General features: G+C 44.9%; 2 long non-coding RNA genes across 2 annotated transcripts; one reads left to right on the forward strand and one right to left on the reverse strand.

Moving 5' to 3' along the window:
- Positions 1 to 5,706: 5,706 nt before the first annotated feature.
- On the reverse strand, positions 5,707 to 27,725 carry LOC148220926 (uncharacterized). Its single transcript, XR_015808744.1, has 5 exons — positions 27,375 to 27,725; positions 20,801 to 20,989; positions 15,545 to 15,642; positions 15,100 to 15,413; positions 5,707 to 14,579 (listed from the first exon to the last, which is right to left on the reverse strand). It is a non-coding gene; the product is annotated as an uncharacterized LOC148220926 (long non-coding RNA).
- On the forward strand, positions 23,335 to 26,986 carry LOC148220927 (uncharacterized). The gene is made up of 2 exons (XR_015808745.1): positions 23,335 to 23,578; positions 26,125 to 26,986. It is a non-coding gene; the product is annotated as an uncharacterized LOC148220927 (long non-coding RNA).
- Positions 27,726 to 27,759: the final 34 nt, after the last annotated feature.

A 27,759-nucleotide genomic window follows, 5' to 3' on the forward strand; every position in this document is an offset into this window, starting at 1 on the left:
ACTTACATAAATTTAAAAAGTTCACGTGCCTTATAATCCAAATTTGATAATTTTCTCAAACCAGTGTTCTGGTAATGGGGACCTGCCATAGGAGCAAAATCTTTTCATGCATGACAGAATAAAATCCAAAAATAAATATTAAAAAAAAAATCACTGAGGCTGTGTTTTAGCAAGGACCCAAAATAACCCCAGATTTCTGCATGGTGGGGATATCAACTCCAGAAATACCCAGCGGAGCCCCAGGCCTGTGCTGGGCGTTTCACTGCACTCTCCAAAAGCTGCAGATCCTCTCGTTGTTTCCCTTGGAAGAGCAGCTGTTCTCCACTGCAGAAACCGTTTCAAAACAAATACCATCAAGGTTTTTCAGCGTGGTCCCTTCCAAATCCTGGAGGGCACAGCCACCCTCGCCTCCCCTCCTGCTCGGTTCCTGCTTTAATGCAAAAAGCAGAGCTGACCTTTGCTTCCTCCACGTCAGCAGCACAGCAGGGCAGCAAATCTCCAGAGAAAACGTGCTGGGGTAAAACAGTGCCAGGGGAATGAACCCAGACAGGGAAGAGGCACTTCCTGGTGGGACAGTGCCACTGTGTGTGACAGTGCCACTCTGTGTGACCTGGAGGGCACAGACACTGCTCCTGACCATCACTGCTCTGCCAGCTTTCACCCCTCTGAGAAGTTTTTATGGTGTGGGGCAGCAATGTCCCAGTGAGAAAGTATGGCTCTCTCCAGAACAACATATTTGCAATATTTTTGTGAATAATCACTTATCTGAAAGGCTCTTGGCTGTCCTGATCCTCCAAATAAAAACTTGTTTTGGAGCAAGGGGAGGCAAGGAAAGCTCAGGGTGCTTCGAGTGCAGTCACAGAGGTGTCAGAACACAGGAGCAGGGGCAGCCTGACCTCCCTGTCACCATCACAGGAGGGATGGAGGGACAGCAGTGACACACAGTGCTCTGAGGCAGAGGAAACATGGAATTGGAGCAGGCTCCCACCTGTGCTCCTCAGTGGCCTTAAAGCCACCGTAACAAATTGCTGCAGAGCTGTTTTCCAGACCTGGCACGATGGGACTAGAGGAGAATGGAGCTGCTGCTCATTCAGGACTCCTGGGTTTGTGGAGACTGAGATTTTTTTTTACTACTGACATAAGAGATTTGCAATTGCAAGTGTCTTCTGAATGCCTTTGGTAATTCCAAACATGTGTAAGACCTGGCATTTCTTCAAAAGCCCTAAAAGTGATGCCTTTCTTCCTCAGGAAAGCTGGAGAGGGACTTTTGACAAGGACACTTGGTGATAGTGGGGGGATGGCTTTAATCTGAAGGAGGGCAGATTTAGATGGGATATTGGGAAGAAATCTCTCCCTGTGAGGGTGGGCAGGGCTGGCACAGGGTGCCCAGAGCAGCTGTGGCTGCCCCTGGATCCCTGCAAGTGCCCAAGGCCAGGCTGGAGGGGGCTGGGAGCACCCTGGGATAGGGGAAGGTGTCCCTGCCCATGGCAGGGGTTGGAAGAAAATGATCCTAAAGATTAAGAAGGCTACCAGTTTTAATTTTATATATATATATATATATATATTAGCATGATAACCAACTGCTTCCCTAAAGATGGAATGTCTTCATTGCTCCTTAAGGCCCCAATCTAAATATAAGGACTGAAAATATTTATGGCTGAGAAAAAATAAAGCTACTTCATCTAAAATAAGATCAACTAGAGTGACTACTACGAGGCAGTTTTATTGGAAGAATTGCATTGTCACTAATTCAAGAATCTGAAGTTCTCTTTAGAAACTGAGGACAGAAAAGCAAGATCCTTATATTTAAAAAGTGAATCAGATCAATTTGGTTTCACCTTTAGCCAAATGCCACACGCCTGACACCCACAATTTCACTCCTGCTCAGTGGGTCTGACTAAGCAGTGAAGGTTAAACTTTGCCTGGAGGGAAAGAGATCAATCTCTAGAGAGATGGATCATAATCACTTTCCATCACCCAGCAGGAGACTCATCCTCTCATCACTGCTGTTATTAGTTTGGTGGGGCTTTTTTGGAGGGGGAGCGTGGGAGGTGCCAACAACACAACTGAAAGCCCACAGGTTCTCAGTGATTCCTGCTGCTGAGGGGATGCCAAGAGCCTGGAATGCCAGAAAGCCTGGAATGCCTTCAGAAAACCCAATTCCAACGCCTACACCTGCAACCAGGCTGCACTTCATCGGGCATGGGTGATTATTTTCACTTCAGCTGCAATGCAGACAGGAAATGTTGACACTGACAGAGGAGCGATGGTTTACATAACAGCCGTGCTTTCTCCCAGTTTCCTTTCACCCCTTACATGACACTGCTGCTCTGCTCTCTAATCCCTTGTTCAAACATGCGATTAAAGAGCAGCCACACCCTCGCCAGCTCTTCCTTAGTAAGCAGCACCTCAGGAGAGCAATTACAACCACTCGGGGAATTTACTTGCAGGGTTTGGAATCGCAGTGTGTGTGTGTTTTCACATTTCTCAGTCTGTTTTCCTGAGGAATTCTCTGCTCTGTAGAGGTCAGTGTCCCTGTGCCTACAGCGTTCTGATGTGGCATCTCCAGCCTGATATAAATCATTGGGCCTGACATTCAATCCTGAATCCCTTGGTCAATAAAACCATCAAGGATTGTGCATTGACACTTGAGTATCACCCTTCAACTAAGCTGCTTTGGGAAGTGAAAAGGAATCAGCAAAATCTAAGGAACACTGAATGTGGCCCAAAGCAGAACAAAATATGGAATTATCACTGAACAGCAGTTTAATTCTAGAGAAAATACTCCAGCAGAACACCTGGCATAGGGCTGAAACTAAGAAAATACCAGGCAGAATTAGCCAGTTTCTAATCTGGCCAGGAGACAGCATCCACTGGTTTTAGACAGCAGAAGGGAATCCTGACAGGACCAATATCTTATTAGAAAAATGGATGTTCTTTGGTTTGGTTGGTGTTAAAGAGGATCAGATGATGAACTCTTTCCTGTATGCCCAATTTTACAGCAGAACCCAGGCATTGGCCTCAAATTACCACATAAAATATTTAGTCCTTATCTTCACAGTGATAACTGTTCTTCAATAATTGTCTTCAACAATCTAGTCAGCACTTCTTCAGTGCTCTGAGTTTTTTTCCTTGTCCTTCCAGATTTCAAACACCAAGTACTTCCTGAGGAAATCAGAAATTCATAGCTTTTGGAGGGTTTCCCTAAACTCTCTGAGACATGAAGAGGAACAATGAAGCTGCCAAGTTTTGCTGTGCACCTTTGCAGTCTGAACGATGGGGACACTACAATCTGACAATTAAAGTGGCTGGGATGGAGTAGGAGGTTATTCTGTTGTGTTTCTGACAAACTGTTCTGGAGGAAAAACTTTTCTTGCTTTACACCAAAAGAAAAATCAAAACAATCCAAAACTGCTCATGTCTAAGTCAGTGAAATGTCTAAGTCAGTGAAATGTCTAAGTCAGTGAAATGTCTAAGTCAGTGAAATGTATTTCTGCTTTAAATGCAAATGGCTTTTTCTTTTGAAGTATTGCTTAGGCACACATAGCTTTTAAATAGAATATTGCCAGCAGTTCCTGCACAAACCCCAGCAGCCCCAGTCTGCAAAGTGGTGCTGGGCTCCAGTGCCTGTGTGAAGGCTCCTTCTGCCTGGAAAAGGCAAGCCTGTACTGAGCACACTGACTCACGGATTGCCTCTTTTTTTATCGCCTCTATTTCCATAATCCAGCACACACAGTGGGCCCTGTCAGGCATTTAGCAAGATCTTGCCCTCGGGGTTGTGATCCAAGGGTGATGGGTGCAGGGTGATTCACGGGGCTGGAGAGCTCTCAGTAACCCCAGCCCAGGTGATCCCCTCGGCCCCGGATGCTCCCTGCACCCCTGTGCAAAACACATCTGCTGTTGTGACTGATCAGATGTGTCCTCTGGGGATTTTGTTCCGTTTCCCTTTTTCCTCTTGAATCATTGGATTTGGTTACATTCCAGTTCTGCTGCACGGAGTCCAAGTCTGAGAATAAGTTAAGCTGTGGCAGGAAGGAAGGAGTGTGCACAATCCCAGTTCCCTGGTGACAGGTCTATTAAGCAATAAATAATGAGCCTTTTATTACAGGTTCTAATTAGAACAGGACTTGTCTGATTTAGGAGATAAACTGAGCACTCATTCCAAAATTCAGTTTGATCTGTTGCAGTGACATTCAAGCCTCTCTTTGTTTTCTTTTTGGATTGATGATGCACAGGAAGAAAAGGGAAAGGAAAAGTGTTCACCAGCTGCAAAGGATTGCTTTGGTTCTAGGCTCCTTACAGAGACTGGAACCCAAATTTCTAAAAACATGGGCATTCCAAGCCTTTAGACACCGTGATTGACATTTTAAGTGGGGTGGAACATGCTAGACGTAGGAAGGAGCTGCTCAACAATAACAAGAAATAACAGGAGAGTGTGCTCAATTTGCTAGACAGTGTCCACTATATCAAACCTATAAATGTAAAACCCAAGTTTTTATTTTGTTTTCTCACACAAGGTCCAGAATACTTTTCAGAAAGTCATGCATGGAAAACATTTCCCTATTAAGGTAGTAAAAACCCAGCAGACAGATTTTGAACAAATTTTTTAAAAGTTTTTACGTCACCGACAACAATTATAAGAAATTTTTAGCCACAAATGTTGTTTAGCAAACAGTAAAACTGGAGGCTTTGTTAAAAATATTTTGAATCAGAACAGCTGTAATGAGCTAAAATGAAGAAGTGAAGGTGACCAGAATGCAAAATTGTGTGAAAAATCCCTTGTCCTCCATTAACTTCTCAAGACTATAAATCAGAATAGACAAGGATAGCAAAAAAGAGGTTTTGGAGTCACATCCATAAATTTAGATGATTAGTAGCACAGGAAAAGCAGTATCTAATGGGAAAGTGCTGTTCTAAACTGGGACTGTTTACTGGGGGATGATGGAAGCCCAGTCCTTTCGTTCTAGGAAGTCAAGAGTTCTTGAAGTTCCCTTTCAAAGTGCGCTCCCAAAGCAGATCCCTCAAGCCAAAGACAACAAACTGGGCCAGGGTTATTGTCAGGCTGAAGCAAACAACTCCTCAGCTGTGTGACTGCAGCGAGTTGTGAGCCCAGAGAGATCAGTCAGGCACCACCATCATCCCCAAAACCATCCCCAAAACCATCCCAAAACCATCCCCAAACCATCCCCAAAACCATCCCCAAACCATCCCCAAACCATCCCCCAAACCATCCCCAAAACCATCCCCCAAACCATCCCCAAAACCATCCCCAAAACCATCCCCAAAACCATCCCCAAACCATCCCCAAAACCATCCCCAAACCATCCCCCAAACCATCCCCAAAACCATCCCCAAACCATCCCCAAAACCATCCCCAAACCATCCCCCAAACCATCCCCAAACCATCCCCAAAATCATCCCCAAACCATCCCCAAAATCATCCCCAAAATCATCCCCAAGACCATCCCCAAACCATCCCCAAACCATCCCCCAAACCATCCCCAAAACCATCCCCCAAACCATCCCCAAAACCATCCCCAAAACCATCCCCAAACCATCCCCCAAACCATCCCCAAACCATCCCCAAAATCATCCCCAAAATCATCCCCAAGACCATCCCCAAACCATCCCCAAAACCATCCCCAAAACCATCCCCAAAACCATCCCCAAAACCATCCCCAAACCATCCCCAAACCATCCCCACCAGGCAGCTCCTGCAGCATCATTTGCCATCTGCAGGCTCAGAATTGCCACTCACACAAACACAAAGCTCTGCCACTGAACTGCAGAAACCCTTTTGGCCACAAGGCCAGGAGCTGATGCAGAAAAGCCAGGTCTAACTCACGGCATCTTCTTGCTCCACCCTGGCCATGTCAGCACAGTGACCTACACAGAATGCAGCTCATTATGCATTGAAGGGACTGATACAATTAGTGACTAATTGCTGACGTGGGAAAAAGAAAAAAAACTAAAAATCTGGATTACTTGCTCTTGACAACCTTCTGTTGGAGTTTTCATGCCTCCTCTGTGCTACTGCAGTAAGAGAGAGCTCAGAGCCAGGAGAATGGTGGCAATAAAGCTTCTGGGGGGAATTAAAGTTAAAAGCTGTCTGCTGTGTCCTGAGTGGAATCAGTTACTCTGATTGGAATTTCTACAGCCAGCACAGGGAGGAGAGTGGAACTGTGAAAACTGAGGCCACATTCCAGGAGTAGCAGATTCTGTATAAGCTCAGCACTGCTGACAAACCCTCATTTTCATACAATCGTGGAATCCTGGAATGGTTTGGGCTGGAAGTGACCTTAAGGCTCATCCAGTCCCACCTCTGCTGTGTCCAGGGACACCTTCACTGTTCCAGGTGCTCCAAGCCCTGTCCAGCCTGGCCTTGGACTCTCCCAGGGATCCAGGGGCAGCCACAGCTGCTCTGGGAAATCCATTCCAGCCCCTCACCACACTCACAGGGAAGAACAACTTCCTGACATCTGATCTAAACCTACTCTCTTTAGAGAGCCACTTTAGAGCCATCTAATCAAGTTACATCAAGAGATTTATATTTCTGAAAATGCAAGATGGGGTCCCCAGCACCTCAAGTATAACCAACCCAAAAACTACCTTGAAATTTGCACTTGAAATACTGAATTGTTTCACCAATGTATTAAACACATTACAGGTCCTAATTTTCTGATTTGCTTAAAAATAGCCAGACGTTTATTTGGAGAATTTAAGATACAGATTATCTTACCTACAATGGATTTGGGAAAATTGAAAAAATATATTATTTATCTCATCTTCCCTAAACTCAGATCATCTTCAGCTCTATCAAACTGTTTAGACATTGTCTCATGTGAGTGAAGAGATGATTCATTTGGTGATTAATAACTCCCAATACAGCTGCCATCAGCAGCAAGGCTTAAACACCAACGTCGGAACATCAAAGCCATGTGAGGGCAAACAGGAAGAATCAAATTAAGAAATGAGATTTTTGCAAACTGGATCTGCTCTGGCTCCTTCAGCACCGGGCTGAATAATGATGTTGATTGAAATAGTTTATTCTTAATGTTCATAACAACCCATCATTCTTCAGACAGGGTATACAGCACTTATTTTCTCATCCATCAACCAGCCCTGGGTTTGTGTCAACCAGTTGTAACAGGAGCTTGTGTTTGAGCATCAAAGGTGATTCAACAAACATTTCACACTGTCACTTTCTCAGCATCGCCCAGTTTCTGTTTTGGTTTAGCCAATTTTCTCCATCCCATTCTTATCATTCTTATTTCTTTTTCATTTTCATGGATTTTTTTTTTGTGCTCAGAATCTTGCTTATTAATATTATTTTATAATGCTCCCCAACAGCAGCAGCTCTCATTCTATTTTTCCTATCTTTTGCAACACATTTCACTTACCTACTTTGCACCTTGTGATGTCATTTGTTTCTCAAATTGTCACCCAGGAGATGCTGTGACTGCCCTCAAGCAGGTGACCATGCACAGGTGGGTGCTCCATCAATCTCAGCCTTCCAACCAGGTTTTATTCCTTCCCAAAGGACTTTCCCTGTCAGTACCCTAAAGTGAAAAAGCTGGAGGCAGGAGCACCCTGGCCAGTTTTAGTGCATCTGATGGAATGGTGGCTGGGGGAACAAAGACATTTTACCCTGCAGAGCTCCTGCAGAACAGGCTGCAACAGCAGCAGTGCTCCTGCCAGGCTGCTCCCCTCTTCCCTCACACAGCCTGTGTCACTCAGCTGCCTCAGATCTTCCCTTCAATGCTCTGGTTTTCAGCTCAAGCATCAGTTAGAGCTGGAGGGAAACCCACCCCTCCAGAGGATTCAGAGCAACCCATGGAAATAATCCATTTCTTGGCCATTTGCCCTGAATGTGTGAGAGCTCTGCAGTCCCCTCCACTGGAGAACTGCTAAAGAGAGCTCTCTGCAAGGCTGGGCCTTTGCAGACACCTGGGAAATGTGAAGAAGTTCCTGTAGAGGAACTGAACAATGTTTTATTTATTCAATTATTTATTTGAGGCCGGACTGAAAATGAGCAAAACCACATGCACTTATGGCGTTTATTTTATGTTTCCCTGGCAGTCTCTGTGTAGGTACCACACCTCAAGCATCATTGTAAAGCCCTAAAACACCATTTCAAAGAAAAAGTACATTTTTGAAAAGGCTTTTTTTTTGTTGGTTTATTGAGGGCTTTTGTTTGTTTGTTTGTTTATTGATTAAATAAAGCAGCCACAATGATGAAAAATGTTTCTGGGCTGACTCCAGTTGCTTTCCTGGCTTTTCTCCAGTGATGTTCAAATCAGGGGTTGTTCAAACTAGGAAACAGTAGTTTTGCCATTTACTCATACAAAAACTTGGGAGCTCTGGTATTTTTTTAGTACACATTGCTAACAGGGTTCAAGAGTACCCTCTCCTCTGTCATGTGGCTCTGGCTGTGCATAAACACTGCTTTGACCAATAGGGGCAAAATTAGATACTTCCCAGAATGATTTGTTGCATTCTCACGACAGTTGCGATCCCAGACTGGATGAGATCCAGTGGGAAAATGTTTAGACAAAGTCCTGCAGCAAAGAACACTCCTGAGAGTGCCTGTGGTCTGCCTAGGACAGAAGGCAAGGTTACAGCCAGGCCTGGAGAAACGTGCACCTCCAGGGAGGTGTCTTGGACTGCTCTGCCTCTTCTTAGGGAGCAGAAAATTGGAGCGTCCAGCAAATGTGCAGCCACGTTCATGTTCCTCCCTGGGAGGGTGGGGAGGATGCCCTGAGAAGCTGTGGCTGCTCCATCCCTGGAATCTGCTCTAGTGGAAGGTGTTGGGGCTGGAACTGGTTGAGCTTTAAGGTCCCTCCCAACCCAAATCAATTTGGAATTCTAAGATCTCGAATACCAAGTGTTTAGTTCAGCTCATATGATTCAAACATCATGAAATGGAAACCAGAAAGAAGGAGAAACATGGGGAGATCAGAAAAGGAAGGTATCACTCAACCCTCTCTTCAAACACTCTCCTGATCCACTAGATTTTAGGTTTCAAGAGCTTTAGGAAATATTTAGCTGAAGACTACTCCTAATTCAGTGATCCAAGACAGATAAGCACGTCAGGTCTGAGAGCTGGAAAGTGCAAATGCAGCATGAAATTGGCAGCAGGAACATGGTCTTAGCACCAGCCACAGCTTAACCAGCCTCTGAGGCCTTAAAAACTTAAGCCCCTACACATTTCTCCTCATTAACTACTTTGGAGCCACATTTCCTAACAGCTGCTTGGGGTTTTTTCCTCCTTCCTACAGGTTTTCCCTTTCTTCTTCTGTGAGAGTTGTTTGGACTCGTTCAGTTTGCAGATTCCACTCAAGGCTGTGCTTCTCATTCAAAACATTTCTACTCTCAAAGGCATTTTTGCCTTTGCCTTCACTTTGAATGAAGACTCTGCAACCTGCACAGCCTTGCCTTTTAGCCCCTTCAAATGAATTTTACTAATTTTTGTTCCTCAGATTACTTTATTTTACTTTTTTGTTCCTCCAGCAGATTACTCTGACTACCTTCTGCACACATCCACACAACACCAAAATAGTGAATTTTGCCTGGAAATCTGACACACATATTGTTAGGAATTCATTAAACCTGCATTCCTGCAGTCATATTTTGACAGCATGCTTAGGAATACATTTCCTGACTCAGGTGACACCATTACTCAGCTTTTCCTTCCCTCTTTGATTGCTGGAATATTACCTAAAACTGTTTAGAAGATAGAAGATGTGTGAAATTGAAATCATCTGGAGACAGCTTCCTGTCTGCCACTGCTGACAGGTAACATTACAAGAACTAATTCACTGTTGTTGTTAAATTCCTGTTACTTTCATTCACATCTTTGCTGTGAAAGCACAGAAGATCCTTTGTCAAGCAGAGTTTAATCAACAGCAAAAAATAAACAGAATACGTAGGAATGACTTGATTCAACAGTACGTCTCCATTTTATGTTTATTCTTAGTGTTTAAATTGCCTTCCTCGCTAAGCCAGAGGTCAAAGTGAAATTTCTTTTATTTATTTTCCCAGTGTGATGCAAGCAGCAGAACGTGGTGGTGCTCCTCTGTGACAGCTCTGACACTGCAGAGGCACCAGCTGAGGGTGTTTTGGAGCAGTAACAGAGGAAAGCTGAGCCTGCTGCTCTCAGCTGGGAATTGTGATGCCTTTGGGACAGTCTGGTCCCTGAAAAAGGGGGAAAAAACTTCAAGGGTTTTGGTTCATTTTATCAGGGTAGGAAAAGAAAATAGGGAAAAAATAGAGATAAATACAGGACTCCTGAGCCAACAGGAGCAGACCAAAAAAACCTTCTTAACTTTGTCAAAACCAGCTGCTTTTAGCACCTAAACAGGATTTTGGTATTACTGTAAAAGTATCTGTGCTTCTGTTTAGCTTCTTCCATTATAAATGTAAGACACTGAGGGAGCTGGGAATGAGCAAGGAATCAAATAAACATTTCAGCCTCCTGAGTTGGAGCTCAGCACCCAAACTGTCAGCCCTGCAAGGAGCTTGAGGACACACCAGCATTGCCAGGAGTCTGGGAAAGACAAATGCACTTCAGTGGTGGAAGGTTCAGCAGTTCACCCCCATCCTAATTCTGCAGGAGGACACAGCAATGTGCATTCAAACAAAGCTGCTGTAGCAGGAGGCAAAGGAAATCAGAATCAACTCAGAGCCATGGACAGATCTCCCCTCTCCATCCTCCTTGTCATGGCTGGAATAAACAGAATTTATTGTTGTAATCATCCCTCATCGTGCATATATCCTGTACCATTACCAGCATATTCCATAGGCCTTGCATCCCTCTTTCCTTTCCCTAAACTTTTAACCATCTTTGAATTTATAAATAACATTTAAGTTCATATTTCAAAAGCATGCAGGCTTTTGGCCTCTATAAAATCTCCAAGAAATCACCTTTACTTCCCACAATGTAGATCCAGAGCACCCAAAGTCTGTTTGCTTGTTATATTAATAGAATTCAGAAAATTGCTCTACAACATTCCTAAAAAAGAGAATCAGCCAAAGTTAGACTTGGCATCTGCACAAGTCTCAGTTATTTTTTGGAATACTTTGACAACACTCTTATGTTATTGTCTCTGGGTTCATTTTTCTGTTCATGTGTTCCCCAAAGAAGGAAAGAATGGTATTCCTGTTCTCTGAATATGGACACATCTTGCTTGTCAGAGAGATTTAATTATTTATTTTCCCTTCTCCTTCTTGAAATGTTGGATCTTCAGATCAGCAGGTTTCAGGTCCTTCTAAATCTTGCTCTTCAGAGAAAGTCATCCTAACTGCCTCAAATAAAGAAACAAGAACAGTTTTACCTGCAGAGCAGACACCTTCAATTATTGTCCTTTCAGCTGGTTACTGCAGGGAGAGCCTTTGGAGAGCACAGAAAACCCATCAGGTTCCTAAATCTGATTTAGTCACACAGAAAACCTGAGCTACTCAGTGCTGGCACGAGCACTGTGGCAAAGCCTCACCTCCACAGGCTCCACTTGGCTTCACCTGGGTGCACCTAGGGACAAAATAAAGGTGGAGGATGAACGAGGTGACTCCTCCAAAGCTGCTTCTGAAGGAACCCTGCAGTCAATTGAAGAACATTTTCATTTTCTTTCTTCCATTTGATCTCCTCAGCAACATATTTTTCATATTATTCCTCACATTTTACTTCCATCTGGTTTCAGCTTTTGATTAGAAACTTGGAAGCTCAGCCTTAACAGCTCAGTGCAGAGACCTGAGCTGCTTCCAGCCATATTCCTGCTTGGAGGATCTTAGCTCAGCCGTATGGTTCTTTTTACTCAGGCTCTATCCTCAGTAAATAGTTTGCAACTCTAGGAAAGAGAAAAAACTCTTGCAAACAGAGGAGGGGTTTGTTGTCCTGGAAGAAACCAAACCTGCAAGACAGATGATACTGATTGAAAAATATTTGCTATGCAAAGTGGCATTTATAGGGAAGCTGCAAATTGCAAGGTTTATCATACAGGACTCAAGGCACATTTAAATGTTGGTTGACATCTCATCAGGAATACAGGACCAAAGGTACCCTGATATCTGAGCTCAGCCCAGAGCCACAAAAAACTGACAGGGAAGTTCCTGCTCAGAAAAAAAAAAAAAGTTCAATAATGAGTATTGCTTTGATGGAGTCATAAAATTGTAGAACCACAGAATGGTTTGGGTTGGAAGGGAACTTAAATCCCATCCAGTCCCACCCCTGCCATGGCAGGGACACCTTCCACTGTCCCAGGCTGCTCCAAGCCCTGTCCAGCCTGGCCTTGGACACTTCCAGGGATCCAGGGGCAGCCACAGCTGCTCTGGGTACCCTGTGCCAGCCCTGCCCACCCTCACAGGGAACAATTCCTTCCTAACATCTGGTCTAAACCCACCCTATCCATGTCCTCCCCTGTGCAGGATCGGGAGAAGCTGGCAGTCATCAGGGCAGGAAAGGTTGGTGGATGGTCCTATTTTTACACTAAAAAAATAATTTTTTCCTTAAATGCTTTAAAGCATCCCGAGCCAGAACAAATCTGTATCTCCCCAAGTGGCACAGAAACGCCAAGAGATGTGGGTGGAAAGAAAAAAGATTTGGGAATGGTGACCCTCCCACACCAGCTCAATTCCAGCACAAGTGCTTAATTCTCAAGTACCTGTGAAAGTCACAGAAGAAAGTCAGATATAGGCCAGCATCAGAGGCACCAGTGATTTCCAACAGCTTTTGAACAGCACCAAGAATTTTCCAAGGCATCCTGAATCACCACAAGCATCCAGGAGAAGTCACCTACCTGGTCTGCAAGTGCAGGGGGGAGCTGGGAAAAGACATTCAGCTACTGACTGTAAGAATCAAGGAAATGGGTTTAGACTTCCCCCATTTGTGAGCAATCAAACAGGACAGCCAAAGAAAGACAGAAAGCAGGATTCTAATCACAAAGGCATGAAGGAACGAGTTTCAAGATTCATCCAGCCTTTGTCACTTGGATTTTCTTCCCTTACATTCTAAGCTTTTCTCCTACCCTCTGATACCACCTCATCTGGGCTGTGCTTTTATATTATTCTTTGCAGTATTTGCAGAGTTCACAGTAAAGACTTGTGAGACATATGTAGGACATATGCAGGAGATATCCTGGAATGATCTCATGTTTACAGCTCCAAGAGGGATCAGAGAGCTGAAAGTTGGTCTGGGTTGTCCCCTAGTGGTCCCCACCTTTCCTGGGAAGCAGAACCCCACAGTGGCTGTGAGTGCTGATTGTCGTGCTCACCCCTAAACTGGGACCTGCCCACATTAACCAGGGGCTGCCTCCATCCCTGCAGCATTTTGTGCTCAGCTCACAGCATGTCCCAAATTCCTCAGTGCAGACCTTACCTGGCCATGCTGCCCCAGTGATGATGATTATTCCTACACAAATCCATGATCTTCTATGCAATAATTAAGTCATAGCTGCTCTTTTAGAGGTTTTCCCCAGTCTGTCATTTGTAATTCAAGTTCTGTCCTCCCCCATTCTGGCAGCATTTTACAGCTTTGTTGCCATTCATAAATTCCTTACAGAGTTTCCATTACATTATCCAGGTTATGTAAAAGACAATATTGGCCAACACAACATCACCCAACTGCACTTGATAGGCACAGGGAATTGGTGCAGGTTATATTACCAAAAACAAGTCCAAGGAGAAGAACTGACTTCCAGAAAATTCACAAAGATCTTGATTCAAATTTATCTTGTTTTCTTCATCCACACAGCTTAGAGAAACAACTCCATGTATAAAATCTGAAATGCTGCTTTTTCAGTAGCAGGTCAAAATTCTGAGTCCAGATCTGTTGCCTACTCTGCCCATGCACTATTTTTAAAATTTCCCTCTTGTCCAAATCAAGTCATATGGCATCACATAGGCTTTCTTCCTGCATGTTTCTCCATGTTCAGAACACAGTTTTTTAATTTAATTGGAAAGTTGACAGTTCCAGACATCCTAAACCTCTACACAGTCATCTCTTCCATGTTTGACCTCAGCAACTGGAGGGGCTCCTATGCTTTTACCAAGGGCTTTGAACCCAGGGGAGAAGTTTTTGTTCTTGTTCCTTCCTTTCTGCCTAAACCATCCTCCAGCACTCTGTGCATCCCAGCAGGTCGGGTCAGGCTCACACTTATTGTCCATTGTTCTGTTATTCTTCCTCACTTCTCTTTTCCTTTCTGTATTTTGAGTCCTCTCTGCTGCAATTTCAGCTGTGTTGCTAAGACAGCTCCTGTCAGGTCACACATGCAGCAGCACAGGAAGCCCAGAAGAAACTGTGGCATTAAGTGGCTTAAGTGCAATTAACTGGAGGATTGTCATGGAAACAATCTAATTTAAGCTAAAGAACAAAGTCATTAGCCTCAGAATTTCACTAAACTTTCATTTCTCTTCTCCCACCCAAAAACACTCAGGAAGGAGGGAGTTCACCAAAAACTTCAAGTCTTGGTATTTGCTTAAAAAAAAAAATTAATTTAAAAACCCAACAACAACAAAATATATTTGCAAAACCTCCACTCAGCAGAAGGAAGGTAATTTCTTCTTATTCCAGGCATAGAAAGCTCTTCCTAGGGAGGCAAAATTTATTCAATTTTAAAGGATATTCTCCTTTAAGACAGACAAGTTTTCCTGTACTCAGCACTGTTACCATTCAGGAGGTTACTACAGCATAACTCCTTTATTACCCATATGCTCTAAATTCTGATTATAACTAAACTGCAAAAAAATCCCCTTCAAGATACTTCAAAGAGGAGCTTTACAAAAGTGATAAAAATTGGAGGATTTGGGTGCTCAGTGTTTCTAGTGGTGTGTACTTATGCCATAAATATCCAAGATATACATGGAAAGCATGGAAAGATTAGATCAATATGTCAGTAGTAAAAACCAGATCTGTGTCTCCATCTCACTCAGCTTTTGAATTACTCTCATTAACAGGTCCCAAGCAGAACCCACTCGGGCTCCAAAAAGGCAAAGCCAGCATCTGCTGCAAGGCATCCTCCCCCTCTCCTCACCCATGGAACACGGATGGAGGTGCTCCTGCCTCACTCAGTGCCTCCCTGCTCCTGGAGCCAGATCAAAAGAGCATACCTGGCATTTGAATGGAATGCAGAGAGGTCTGAGGTGGCTCCTGGATCCTGTGAGGGCTTGTCCAGCTCTCCCAAGGTTTTTTTTTCCTCTGCACACAGCTTGTCCTCGCTGCAGGGACGTGCTGCACGTGTCAGCCTGTCAACAAACGTGTCCTACCTCACTGCTGGGAGCAGGAAAACTCCCACTGTGCCTGGATACTCATGGGGAAACGTACTGAAAGGCAGAAGTGGTAGGAGAGCAATTCAACTGTAGTTTTTTTAAGAGTTGCTGCAGGTGGGGTCTCATGAGGGCGCAGGAAGGGGAAAGATGAGAGGCTGAGGAACAGCAAACACAGACAGAAAGGTCACAAAAATTCCCTGTGACTGGAGGAGTGTGATCCACAAAAAAATGGGCGTTCCACAGTGCATACAGACAGTCCATGTCCTTCATAAGAAACCTGACTTACCAGAAAGTCTGTAAACTGCCCAGGAATTTAATTGCAGCTCGTAGCTTTGTTTCAGTGATGATGGAGTGAAGCTGCTGCGAGTTGGAGTTTGGTTGTGCCTGTCAGGGCAAAAGGAGAATTGTTTGAAACTCAGCCACTGCAGTGCCTCCTGCTGCAGAGGCAGCCAGCTCTCGAGCAGAGTTCGTTTCACAAACATGATGACACGATGGTCATCTGCAGGAAATGAATTGTCAGTGGGGCTGTGCAGCAGCACCTGAGCACACCGGGCTCTGCACAGGCAGAGAAGGTGCCCAGGAGCTGCACTGGGCTGGACTCCAGGACCTTGAAAAGTGGGATCCAGCACCAAAGGCAGGGAGGCCTTGGTCCCTGAGAGATCAGAGAAACATGGAATGATTCAGCTGGAAAAGCCTTTTAGGATTATCAAATCCAGCCATTCCCCCAGCACTGCTGTGTTCACCCCTAACCCCTGTCCCCAAGTGCCACATCCACACGACTTTGGAACATTTCCAGGGATGGTGATTCCACCACTGCCCCGGGCAGCCTGTGACAGTGTCTGATCACTCTTTCAGTGCAGAAATTTTCCCCAATATCCAATTTAAACCTTCCCTGGTACAGTTTGAGGTCATTTCCTCTCCTCCTGTCCCTGTTCCCTGGGAGCAGAGCCTGAACCCCCGGCTGTCCCCTCCTGTCAGGGAGTTCTGCAGAGCCACGAGGTCCCCCCTGAGCCTCCTTTTCTCCAGCTAAACACACTCGGACTCCTGTGGGCGTTTTCCCCTTTGGGAACCAGATCGACATATTAATTTTGTTAACCAAACCTCAGAACTTGGGTTATAAGCAGTGAGGTCTGCAGTACCTTCCTAGCCTTCAGTATTTATTATGGATACTTTACAGAAAGGCTGTCGAGGGCTGTTGGTTCCATTCCCACAAAATCAATAATTTTAGGGCATCACACTCCAAATGGGGACAGGACAGGAGCAAGGCCATTACAATGGGAGCAAAGAGCAGCTCAGCTCTCCAGACATTTGCTCTGTCTGAGACAAGATTTTCTTTGAAACTCCCAAAGTATCCCACATTTCTGTGGTTGATCAATGTACAAAGACAAAACACTATTGAAATCAATCAGCAATTTTTTCATTATTTCCTCCTAATTGCTCAGAGTACCCAGAAGCAAAATTTAGACCTGGAAATTCCCACCTATTCCCCCCCGTTAGGCTGTTGGGGGAAATCACTGATTGTTCTACCAGCATAATATTGATAAATCCTGATAATTCCCATGTTCAATTCAGTCCACTGCTGCTCCTGGATAAGCATCCTACTATTCTGACCTTTACCTACTCAAGATGAAGCAACTCAAGTGCCCTCTAGTGTGGTTTCAGAACATCCAGTCCATGCTTTCCTCAAATTTTAGTTATAAAATGAGAGGGTTTGTTTTTGGTTTGAAGCATTTCTATAGATCCATAGAATTTCATTACTTAAGCCACTGTGAAAAACAGGTTGATTGCAAAATTGATGATGATTGTGATTTTTTTATAAAATTGCTGAATGATAGTTATGGCTACTTTAATTTTATCCCCTAAATAGCAAAATTTACTCAACATGTCTGATATTTTCATGACCATTATATCTGCATTTGGAGTGTTGCTGTTATCGGATTGTTTTTCTTGATATAAAAGGGTTTAGAGCATCACCATTCTACAAAAAAAAAAAAAAAATACTTCTATTTACTTTTCCAGTTTCTTATAAAACCAAACTTTGACTATATATTTATCAAAGTCGATTTTATTTTTCTACCTCCTGCATTTTTAGTGTATTTCCTGAACTGCTCAAGTGATTCTTACTGCTCCATTTGAATTACTTTCCTAGCTGATTCAACCCGAAGAAATTTGGCCCTTTTAAAGCTATTCACAGTCTGAATAATGAACGTGCTGAGATCATCTCGAGCACATGTTTCTGGAAGCTTTCCTGGCTGGGCTGCACAGGCTTTGAAATAAGCTTCCTGTTTTAGCTAATTCTGATTTAGCTCCAGTCGTGTGCACACCATGTGAGCGAACAGACTCAGGCACCAAATGGGTTTGTTTTTTCCAGACTGAAGGTGGAAATGGGAAGAGCACAGGCTGATATTGTTTCAGACATCTTGCACAGTAGTGAAATTCTCAGAGCTGACTTGAAAGAAATGCTAGAGAAATAAATGTATGTTCTGGTAGCACCAATGGCCTGTCCACTTTATGGGCAGCTGCCAGTAAACACTAAAGGAAACAGCTTGGGAATGTAGGGTAGGAATAGGAGGAGCACATTCCCAGTTTGGCCTGCTGGAATTCAGTGATGTTTGTTTTAAGAAGATCAGAAGAAGAAAATTTCGAGTGAGAATAATGGAAATAAGAGCAGGCTGAGCTGTGGGATGATTTCAAAGGAAGAATCCTGTCCCTTGGCTCGAGGTTACCCAGAAATGGGTTTCTCCAATTCTCCTCTGCACTTCACAGCCATGCACGAAAACTCCAATACCTTTCCCCTAATTTTTCCTAAACACTTAATCCTACTCCACTCTTAACAGCCTTTTCTATTACTTCTTAGACCTGGGAAAATGTAGAATTCTATTTAAAACACTGGCAAGTTTCCAAGCAGCAGCAGCAGCAGCTGTGCTCAGATCAGCTCTCCCTGATGGAAATTTTCTCTTCTTGTACCCAAACAACATCACACCACAATCCCATCACTGCATGTCCTTCGAGTGTTCCAGCCAGAAGCAGAAAGGCAGCACTCATGTGAATGGGACAGAAAATGAGTTTCTATCATGATTGAAATCCATGTGAAATAGGAATTATGTCGTACTGCCATGATTTTCCTTTTCATACTTGCAAATATTTTAATAGTCCTGAAGAGTGTTTCTTACAGGGGTTAATAGGAACTGAGGAAGGGGAGTAGGTTTACAAAACTCAGTGAAGTTTTCTGTATTAACATGCAATAAATCGTGATTTTAGACATGGGTTGATATGACTTAGCATGAAAATAGACGTTTTATTCTTAGTGGCAGGTTCTTGAGATAAACATCAGTCACTATTAGCATCTGATTTCAGTCTTAAAGTCAAAAGTACTTGACTTTTTTACCCAGATCCACGAACAGTTAAACACCTTTATGAGTTGCCAAATATGTCTGAATTAGTCTGAGTACATTTGCTCTGGAAGGACATTTTGTACCTCTCTAACATGCAGTTACTGATGCAAAGGCTTTGTATAAATAGCACAAGAATAGCTTTGGATACATAATTTTTAAAAGTTCCTCCTCTCCTCAGTTCCTCTGCTTTCTAGCAAATTTCCATGGAAGACAGAAAACTCAGCAGCATTTCTGTTTATTTGAGAAGAAACCATTCACACAACAAAGCTCATTTTGGACCTTTCCCTTCTGTTTTGTCCTTGCAAAGGAGTAACTTGGGGTAGAATTAAAAAAACTCTTTGGACTCCTCAGTCATTGACTGGGATTCTGTCCTCAGCAGCTCATCCTGCAGGGATAATTTGACATTTAATCAGTGGCTCTGGACCCCAACGTTCCCCCAGCATTGATGGTGCATGTGAAAGAGCTGAGTTAAAACCATTGAATTCGAGGCACAGGCAGCAAAGAAATTTAGTCCTGGAGTGAGGAGGAGGACTAAGAGAAAGGCTCTGAAGGCACTGCTGCTGCCAGTTTAACTCAAATGGAGCCCTTGCCATGCTGTAGCCTGCAGGACACATTAAATAGCAGAGAAATCTTCCCAGAAAATTAACAAAATCATTTATTGTAAACATGTTGGACTGATGACTTCTTTGAACAGAAACCAAAACTTCCCTCAGATAACTGAATGCTGTGTCCAAATATTCTTCTGATACAACACAGGCTGAGTTTTTCTGTGCCAAGAAAAAAAATCACATTTCATAGTAAGGGTAGAGCAGGCAGCATGGTGATGCCCCAGATATAACAATAACCAAACGTTAATAATGATGAAGCTTTTAAACTCCATAGTGTTATTTGTCTATTTGTTTTAAACCAGCCTTTCCTGATGGAAAGCCATCAATATTCATAGAAATAGGACAATAAATGGGCTTTCCAGGCTTCTTCAGATCCCTTGTTTTCTTCTGTTTAACCAACAAACAAATTTATATCCTTAAAGGCCATAAACGTGTTCAGATTTCCCTTTGCCTTGGGTTTCAAGGAGCATTTTTCTGTGATACCGAGCACCTGCTACAGTTCATACATCACCTGCTGCTGCTGTCCTTATACTCAAACTTGAAAAAATGCCTAAACCACCATCAATTCCCAGCTTAAGGCAGTTTCGTGGAAGCAGACACTTCTCTGTAAGGATTTCTGCTCTCTGCCGGATACCCTCTCCACCACCACGAGGTGCAAACCCTGCAAGTGCCACTCAGCCGCTGCTGTCAGTGAAATGCTCGTTCCCTGCCAGCCGGAGGCAGCTCTGAACTGCAGCCAGGCTCTGCCGGAGGGAGCACACCCAGCAGCGCATCCCTCCCTCCCCGGGAGCTGACCCGGCTCCCAGACCTCACTGGTGGAACTGGGATTTCTCATGGTGTTGCAAATGAGCCCAGTCCCCGGTGGCAGTCAAGTGAAAGCAGAGAGGACGTGGCACGTTTCACCACTCACTTCTCTGATTTCACATTCCAGCCGTGATGCATTTTTGAAGGACCACAGAAATGTGCAGTTTAAAACCTGTCTAGTAAACTTCCTTGATCCTGAGGCATAAGCTTTGAATTTGAGTAACTTTCTTTTTTTCCACTGCCCTTTGGAGCAGTTTCCTTTTCCTAGTTGGCTCAAACTATTTTCAAGTCAAGACAGCAGCAACAGCAGCAACAGCTTGTTCCCTGCTGTGATGCAGATTGTGAGTCAAGGCCTTTGGGACCTCAGTGCTGACTGCAAGAAATTCCACATGCCCCCAGGGGAATGCCCCAGGGGTATTCCTGGAATGGCTGGCAAGTCTGGAGCTCTGTACAGCACCCTGGGTTTCTGCTGTTGCTACTTTCCAGGCTAAGGGCAGAGCTGCATACCCTCCTCTAGATCCTAGAATCATTAAGGTTGGAAAAGATGATGGAATACAGCTCAGAGATTAGCAGAGCTTTTTAATAGGCTTTCTGTGATAAACAGTCCCAGAGCACTATGAAATAAGTCACTCTTAGACCCTTTTATATGTATTAGATTTTAATTCCCTAAAGAGAACAACAGATTATAGGGGAGTAAACCACAGGGCTGAGCTAAGACAAGACTCAAGAACTTACAGTTCTGGGATCACTCCAGTGGCCCAATCTCTGCAGAAAATCTCCACTCCACACTGGTTGTGATACATGTCCCCTCACCTGTGGAAGCCTCTTGAGCCCAGAGGCAGTGAACACAAAAAAGTTCTGGAAAAACAGTCTTTTGCTCTGTCACTGGGCATTGAGAGCAGGCAGTGTCTCAAGGTGTTCAGCCTGTAAGAATGAGGATTAGAAGGTCAATCCTTCTCACTGAGAAGCCTGTAAATACAGGAGAAATGTCCACATGCCAGTAGAGACCCCCTCCTCCTGGGAACTGCTCCCACTGTAATCCACAACAGAGACTCTTTGGCTTGGGCAAAATGAATTAATCCCTGTCCAGCTGTCCCAGACCCCCTGTGACTCATCACGGAATTGGTTCCATTCCTTATTTTCCATGCTGACCCAAACAGCCAGATTAGCTCAAAAAGACCTCAGCCATCACACATAACAGAAGAATTCCTTCTAATTAAACTTGAGCAACAGTTCTGATAACCTGTTTTTCCTTAGTGTTTTTCACAGTTTGACAGATCATGTTATTATCTTCTAGGCCAGGTTTCCTGGGAAACAAAGCATCTCCTTATTTTTCTAATCCTTCCAGGGAAATGATGCCAAATTAAAACGTTTCATGAGCATTCATTAAATTTTATCAGAGATGGTTCATGGATAAATCAACCTCAACTGCCCAGAATGTGCTACTGATTAATGGGGAGCAGAAACAACTAAACTTGCTTTTTCAAAGTCTGCTTCATGTCCGGGGGCAACATTAACCATGGACAGAAGTTCCTCTCTGTGTTTTGGTCAAGGAAACTCCACTGCTGAGAATGGGATGTCGCTATGGCAAAAAAGTGTGAAAGGGGCTCTTCCCATGGACACCAACTCCAGCTCTTACCACATCACAGTGATACCTTAGGTTTTGGCTTTTATATTTTTTAGAATCTCTGCTGCTTAGTGTGTAACTCTGAAACTTCATATTAGCTGTTGGTAAGTTCTCTTCACAGGGGAGTTGGACAAAACAATCCCTTCCCAGCTGGAGAATCAAGGACAGCTGATATCCAAAGATGAGAAACAACAGCGAGGGAAAGGAGGCAAACCAGGGGGCTGAGACTTCATAGCCTGGGGCTGTGGGTGGATAATTGACCCCAATGTGTAGATGAACCAAAACTTATGGAAGTGTAAAGATTCGTGACTGGGATCCATCTTGGATTTGATTTAGGTGTAGCCCTGGCCAGGCTCTTGCACTGCCCAAGATGGATCCTTTCAATAAATACCTATTTTATTCCTTTTGCTCTGTCTAGTCTCTATTCCAGGTCAGCCTTTCCAAGCAACAACAGAATACCAGACTTGTTTGGGTGGGGGACAGGGACAGGGCAGGGACACCTTCCACTGTCCCAGGCTGCTCCAAGCCCTGTCCAGCCTGGCCTTGGACACTTCCAGGGATGGGGCAGCCACAGCTTCTCTGGACACCCTGTGCCAGGGCCTGCCCACCCTCACAGGGAACAATTCCATCCCAATATTCCATCTAAGCCTCCCCTCTGGCAATGGGAAGCCATTCCCCCTTGGGAATGTCCCTCCAGGACCTTGTCTCTCCCCATCTTTCTTGTCCAGCCCTTCAGCTCCTGTAAGGCCACAATATGGTCACCCCAAAGCTTCTCTTCTCCAGGCTGGACAATCCCAGCTCTCCCAGCCTTTCCTCCCAGCAGAGCTGCTCCACCTCTCTGATCACTCTGGAGCCTCCTCTGGACTCTCTCCAGCAGCTTCAGGTCCCTCCTGTACTGGTCCCCAGGGCTGGAGGCAGCTCTGCAGGTGGGGTCTCACCTGAGCAGGGCAGAGATGCTGAACTGTGATATGGAAGCTTCTTTCCCTTGGTAAGGGAAGGTTTAGTGGGAATGTTCCTTTGGAAGATCGACATCTCAGAGGCTGTGCAGGCTGTGCCTGTTACAAGAGCCTGCAAAACCAGGACATCCTCTGCTCCTGCCCACCAAAACCACACACACCAGGATCATCTGGGTGAGTGTCAGACACCACTCACCTGCACCTTGCAGAGGGACTCAGCAGGAAGAGCTGCCTGCTGAATCCAAGTGGGATTGTGCAGCTTTCATCTACCTGAGCAGGCCCAAGAGCAGAAGGAATCTGCAGAGAGAATATAACTGGTAATTGGATAAACTCCTCTCATTTGTTTAGTGGAGAGCCGGGAGGGGACTCAAAACACCAAGCTAGGACTGGGAAAGGTTTGTTGGAACACAACAGTAAAGAAAACTTGGTGTTCTTCGATCTTCCTTCCCACTTAGGCCTTTAAGGGGTGATGCTAGAAATAATACCCAGATCATGCTTGCTGTAGAACTGACAGGATTCTGGGATTTCACACCTTTGCAATGCATTTTCTGAGAAGCAACTTTCAGAGACAGGCCAGGATTTCAAGCACAGCATATTCTGAACACTCCTGAAAAAAGAAAACAAGGCCAGTGCATTTGCCAGGGCACCCAACCAGTTCTCAACAGCCCTGTATGAGCTTTGCAGACTGACCCAGCATGCAACTGCCTGATGCAAAGCAAATAAATATATTGAAAAAAATTTAAAAGACTGGAAGGAAACAAAGGAGCAGACGATTTGCCCAGACACTTGGAAAAGTACAGTCCCTTCTGATCTCCTTTGTATTCCAGGGAGCAATTCCTGAGCTGCATTCAGAGACAGAGACAGAGTTGCCAGGCCCAGAATTCCGGCAATTACTCAGTGGAAATGGAAACAGCAACACAGATGCCAAAGGTATGATGCAAGTTTCATTGTCCCTGGAAGAATGGGAGTCCAGTGTGGGTTTGGGGCTGTTTGCTTGGAATTTAAAATCAGTTGTAGCTCCACGTAAATGAAATATTAAAGTCAGGGAATAGGATTATTTTTATTAAGGAAGCTCCTCCTCACTCCCTGGCTGATGTTTCTCTGAAGGGTTATTTTGGACCCTGAACAAGGAATTTGAGCTTATCATGCATAGAAGCAGCTGAGAAACAGGAAGCAGATAGGACAAGGGGGAATGGCTTTAAACTGCCAAACTGCCAGAGGGCAGGGTCAGATGGGATCATGGGGAGAAATCCTTCCCTGTGAGGGTGGGCAGGCCCTGGCACAGGGTGCCCAGAGCAGCTGTGGCTGCCCCATCCCTGGAAGTGTCCAAGGCCAGGCTTGGACAGGGCTGGGAGCATCCTGGGACAGTGGAAGGTGTCCCTGCCCATGGCAGGGGGTGGCACTGATTGAGCTTTGAGGTCCCTTCCAACCCAAACCGTTCTATAATTTTATTCTTTAATTCTGTGAAATCTGAACAATCCTCTACAGAGCTAAGAAGTTTTGCTGTTCATAAAGCATAAAACTGGAATTGTAAACCACTTAGGAAACAGTCAAACACCGGAAAGAAAAAAGAATATTGTGTTCTCCTTGATATCTGAAAAGTTAATGGGTTACCAGAGAACCATTTAGAAGACTGAAAAACAGAGGAAGGGTAGGTCAGATCTGGAAGGAAAATGGTGAAATTGAACCCCTCCCTCATCCAAATACATTTTTAAATATTTTATTTCTCAAGTCAGAATGATATTTATGGGAATAATAACTCAGGCTTTCTTCTAGTAATTGAAATTAAACAGCACTTGCTCTAGCAAGGACAGTTTCTTATTCATCTGTCACTACAAGTACAAGTAATTCCATGTGTTCAGCAATATCTGAACACCTAGTGCTACAGCTGGATAACACTTTGCTGAAAAGTTTCCTAGCATGGTCTACAATCAGAAAATAACCAAAACCAAATAGTGTTTGCCTCAGGAGCTGCATAATTTAAACCTAACTGGAAAGAAATTTCCAGACTTGATGCCTGTTACAAATATCCACATGCCTGTTTCATCTGAGAACCTCATGGGGAAAGGACACTTTGATAACAGAAGGGTCTTTGATATAAAAAGCAATAAAATCCATGGATTTTGAAGCTGGGCCTGTTCAAGATGGAAATGTCACAGCAAACAGGACTAACTACCAGTAGCTCGTGGAATAAATCTGTGAATTGTCTACCAAGCAAATGCCTCCTCACAATCTGATAATCCCACTGACAACAATTCAACGCCTCTCTTCTTCCCTTGACGATATTGATTTGTTCCAAACAGGCTATGAAATGAAAACACTGACGACCTTTGTGCATTTCCCTAAAATTCCCTTGGTCAGTCGGAAGCCTCGCAGTCAGAACTGCTGAGTTGTTGTAATGTTGAGTTGTTGTAATGTTCTGATGAGTCGTTGTAATGTTCTAATGAGCTGTTCTAATGTTTTAATGAGTTGTTTTAATGAGCCGCTGGTCGTGGGCCATGAGCCGGGAGCGACGGGCACGGCCGCGCCGCCAGGGGGCGCTGCCGCCCGCGGGACCGCCGAACGTGAGGGCCCGGGCGGGAACGGCGGAGCCCTCATGGAGCTGGGGAATATCCCGGGACAAGGCAGAATCACCGACCCCTGCCCCGCACAGACACCCCAAATCCCACCTGAGCACCCCTTCATGGAGCTGGGGAATATCCCGGGACAAGGCAGGATCACCGACCCCTGCCCCGCACAGACACTCCCAAATCCCACCCTGGGCATCCCTTCATGGAGCTGGGGAATATCCCGGGACAAGGCAGGATCACCGACCCCTGCCCCGCACAGACACCCCAAATCCCACCTGAGCACCCCTTCATGGAGCTGGGGAATATCCCGGGACAAGGCAGGATCACCGACCCCTGCCCCGCACAGACACCCCAAATCCCACCCTGGGCATCCCTGGAGCTCTGTCCAAACTCTCCTGGAGCTCTGGCGGCCTCGGGGCTGTGCCCATTCCCTGGGGAGCCTGGGCAGTGCCCAGCACCCTCTGGGGGAAGAACCTTTTCCAAAATCCAACCTAAACTCCCCTGACCCAGCTCCAGCCCTTCCCTGGCTCCTGTCCCTGTCACAGAGATCGGATCTGTCCCTCCGCCGCCCCTCGGGAGGAGCTGCAGTCCCCGATGAGCTGTGACCTGAGGTTCGCTCATGTTGAATAAGCCAAGTGCCCTCAGCCGCTCCTCGTGTGGCCCCTTGAGACCCTTCAGCGTCCTCGTGTCCCTCCTTTGGACACTCTCCAACAACTTTATATCCTTCTCATTTTGTGACACCCCGAACTGCCGCAGCACTGGCGGCGAGGCAGAGGGGGGCAATCCCTCCCTCAGGGATGTCCCTCCAGGGCACCCTGAGTCAGATCCAGCCATGGCCGGGGCCCCCAGGTGCCTCTCACGGCACCGCTTTCCGAGTCTCATTCCCCGCTCTGTCCGTACATCCAGGTCCTGCAGCTCTTCAGACGCAGAATTTGCACTTGTCCTTGTTAAACTCCACATGGTTGGTGACTGCAGAGCCCTCACATTTATCAAGATCTCTCTGCCTCCGAGGGAGCCAACAGGTCTTCGCAGTTTCGTGTTGTCAGCAGAATTTCTCAGTATCTCTTCCTGATCACAGTCGCTTATGAAGGCACCGCAGCACTAAAACCGAGCCCAGCAGAGCCCCACCAGTGACTTTTTGCCAACCCTGTGCCCCTGGGCAGCCAACCCTGCCTGAACCCCGGGCACGCCAACCCGTGTGAGCCCTGGGCAGGGCCGGAGGAAGCTGAGGTGCCAAGAACCATGTGCTGAAAAGCAGCACCTTGGGATTAATTCATTGCAAGAATTATGTGGGAAGGAGACCTACTGCTTATGAAGGCTGAATGCTCCATTCTTACACTTTTAGAGAAAATCAGCATGAAAATTACTAGAGAAATAGAGAAGCCTAATAAAAGACTTTTTAAAAAACGATTTATGTTGCCATCACAATCCAAGGCAAAACTGCTCCATCGTTTTTCCTCTGCTTCAAATGTATCAGAGGATTATGAAGACTTTTGTTCCTGTTTGATGCATTGCATTGTCATGGAGTTATTTTGATTATTCAAATGCATTCACACTTTTGTTATTTTAGAAAAAATAATTGGACCTGGTAGGTCAACACCATCTAGCAGAGAATCATGGAAGCAAAAAAGGGGAAATTGTGTGGTTTTACTCTGAGTTAAAAGTTAGATTCAATGTTTCTTAAAAAACAACAACAAGCAATTAAACCAATAAAGTGTATTTCACTGCAAATGGAATAAGATATTATTAATTAAATTCTGTCACCCTGTCACTCTGTCATTTTATTTGCAATTCAAATAAACTGTTTGGGATTATTTTTCTAAAATGTGGCCAGGATTTAACACAACTGAAAATTAAGAGAAAAGCAAGTGAAAAAGGAAACCACCTCCAACATCCTTTGGTATTACTGCATTATTAGATGAGTGTGATTTGAAGTAACAGCACCAAACATCTTTTCCTAGACATTTTTGCATGGTTTCCATACACATACTGCAGGCAAAACTTGTTCAAAACCTGAAAATAATCTGAATAGGTAGAACTCTACGGTTATGACTAGAGCACAGACTAAAATACATAGGAAATAAGTGCTTTATTCGTTAAATAAGGAGAGGAAATGTTTAACGTAGAAACCCACTTTTCCAGAGACACAGCCTTACCTCGTGCTCCCCTGTCAAAGCCCCACAGGCAACTTTGGACTCAGAGTTCCTGGAGACCTCGAAGGAGCAGCTGAAAAAAAAATCGTAAGGTGAGAAAGCTGTAAGATTTTGACAGCGGAGTCAGCATTTTGGGTCAAATTAGAGAACAAATTAACGATTGGAAAATTAACTTGAGGGGCTCTTAGCTATGGCTATGAACCCAAACAAGTTTAAACGACATCACATTTTTGATCCCGCCTGTAATTTTGTGGGCAGCATCTGCAGGATCTGAGCGCGTTTTGGAGACGCACGGGACTCCGAGAGGGATTTCTCTGAGCGCACGGAACAAGCACGGTGCCAGGGCACGGCGCCGGGCACAAAGTCCGCCCCGGGGCGGGCCCAGGTC

Source organism: Sturnus vulgaris, chromosome 29 (assembly GCF_052056855.1).
Source record: "Sturnus vulgaris isolate bStuVul1 chromosome 29, bStuVul1.hap1, whole genome shotgun sequence".
Classification (NCBI taxonomy): Eukaryota; Metazoa; Chordata; class Aves; order Passeriformes; family Sturnidae; genus Sturnus; species Sturnus vulgaris.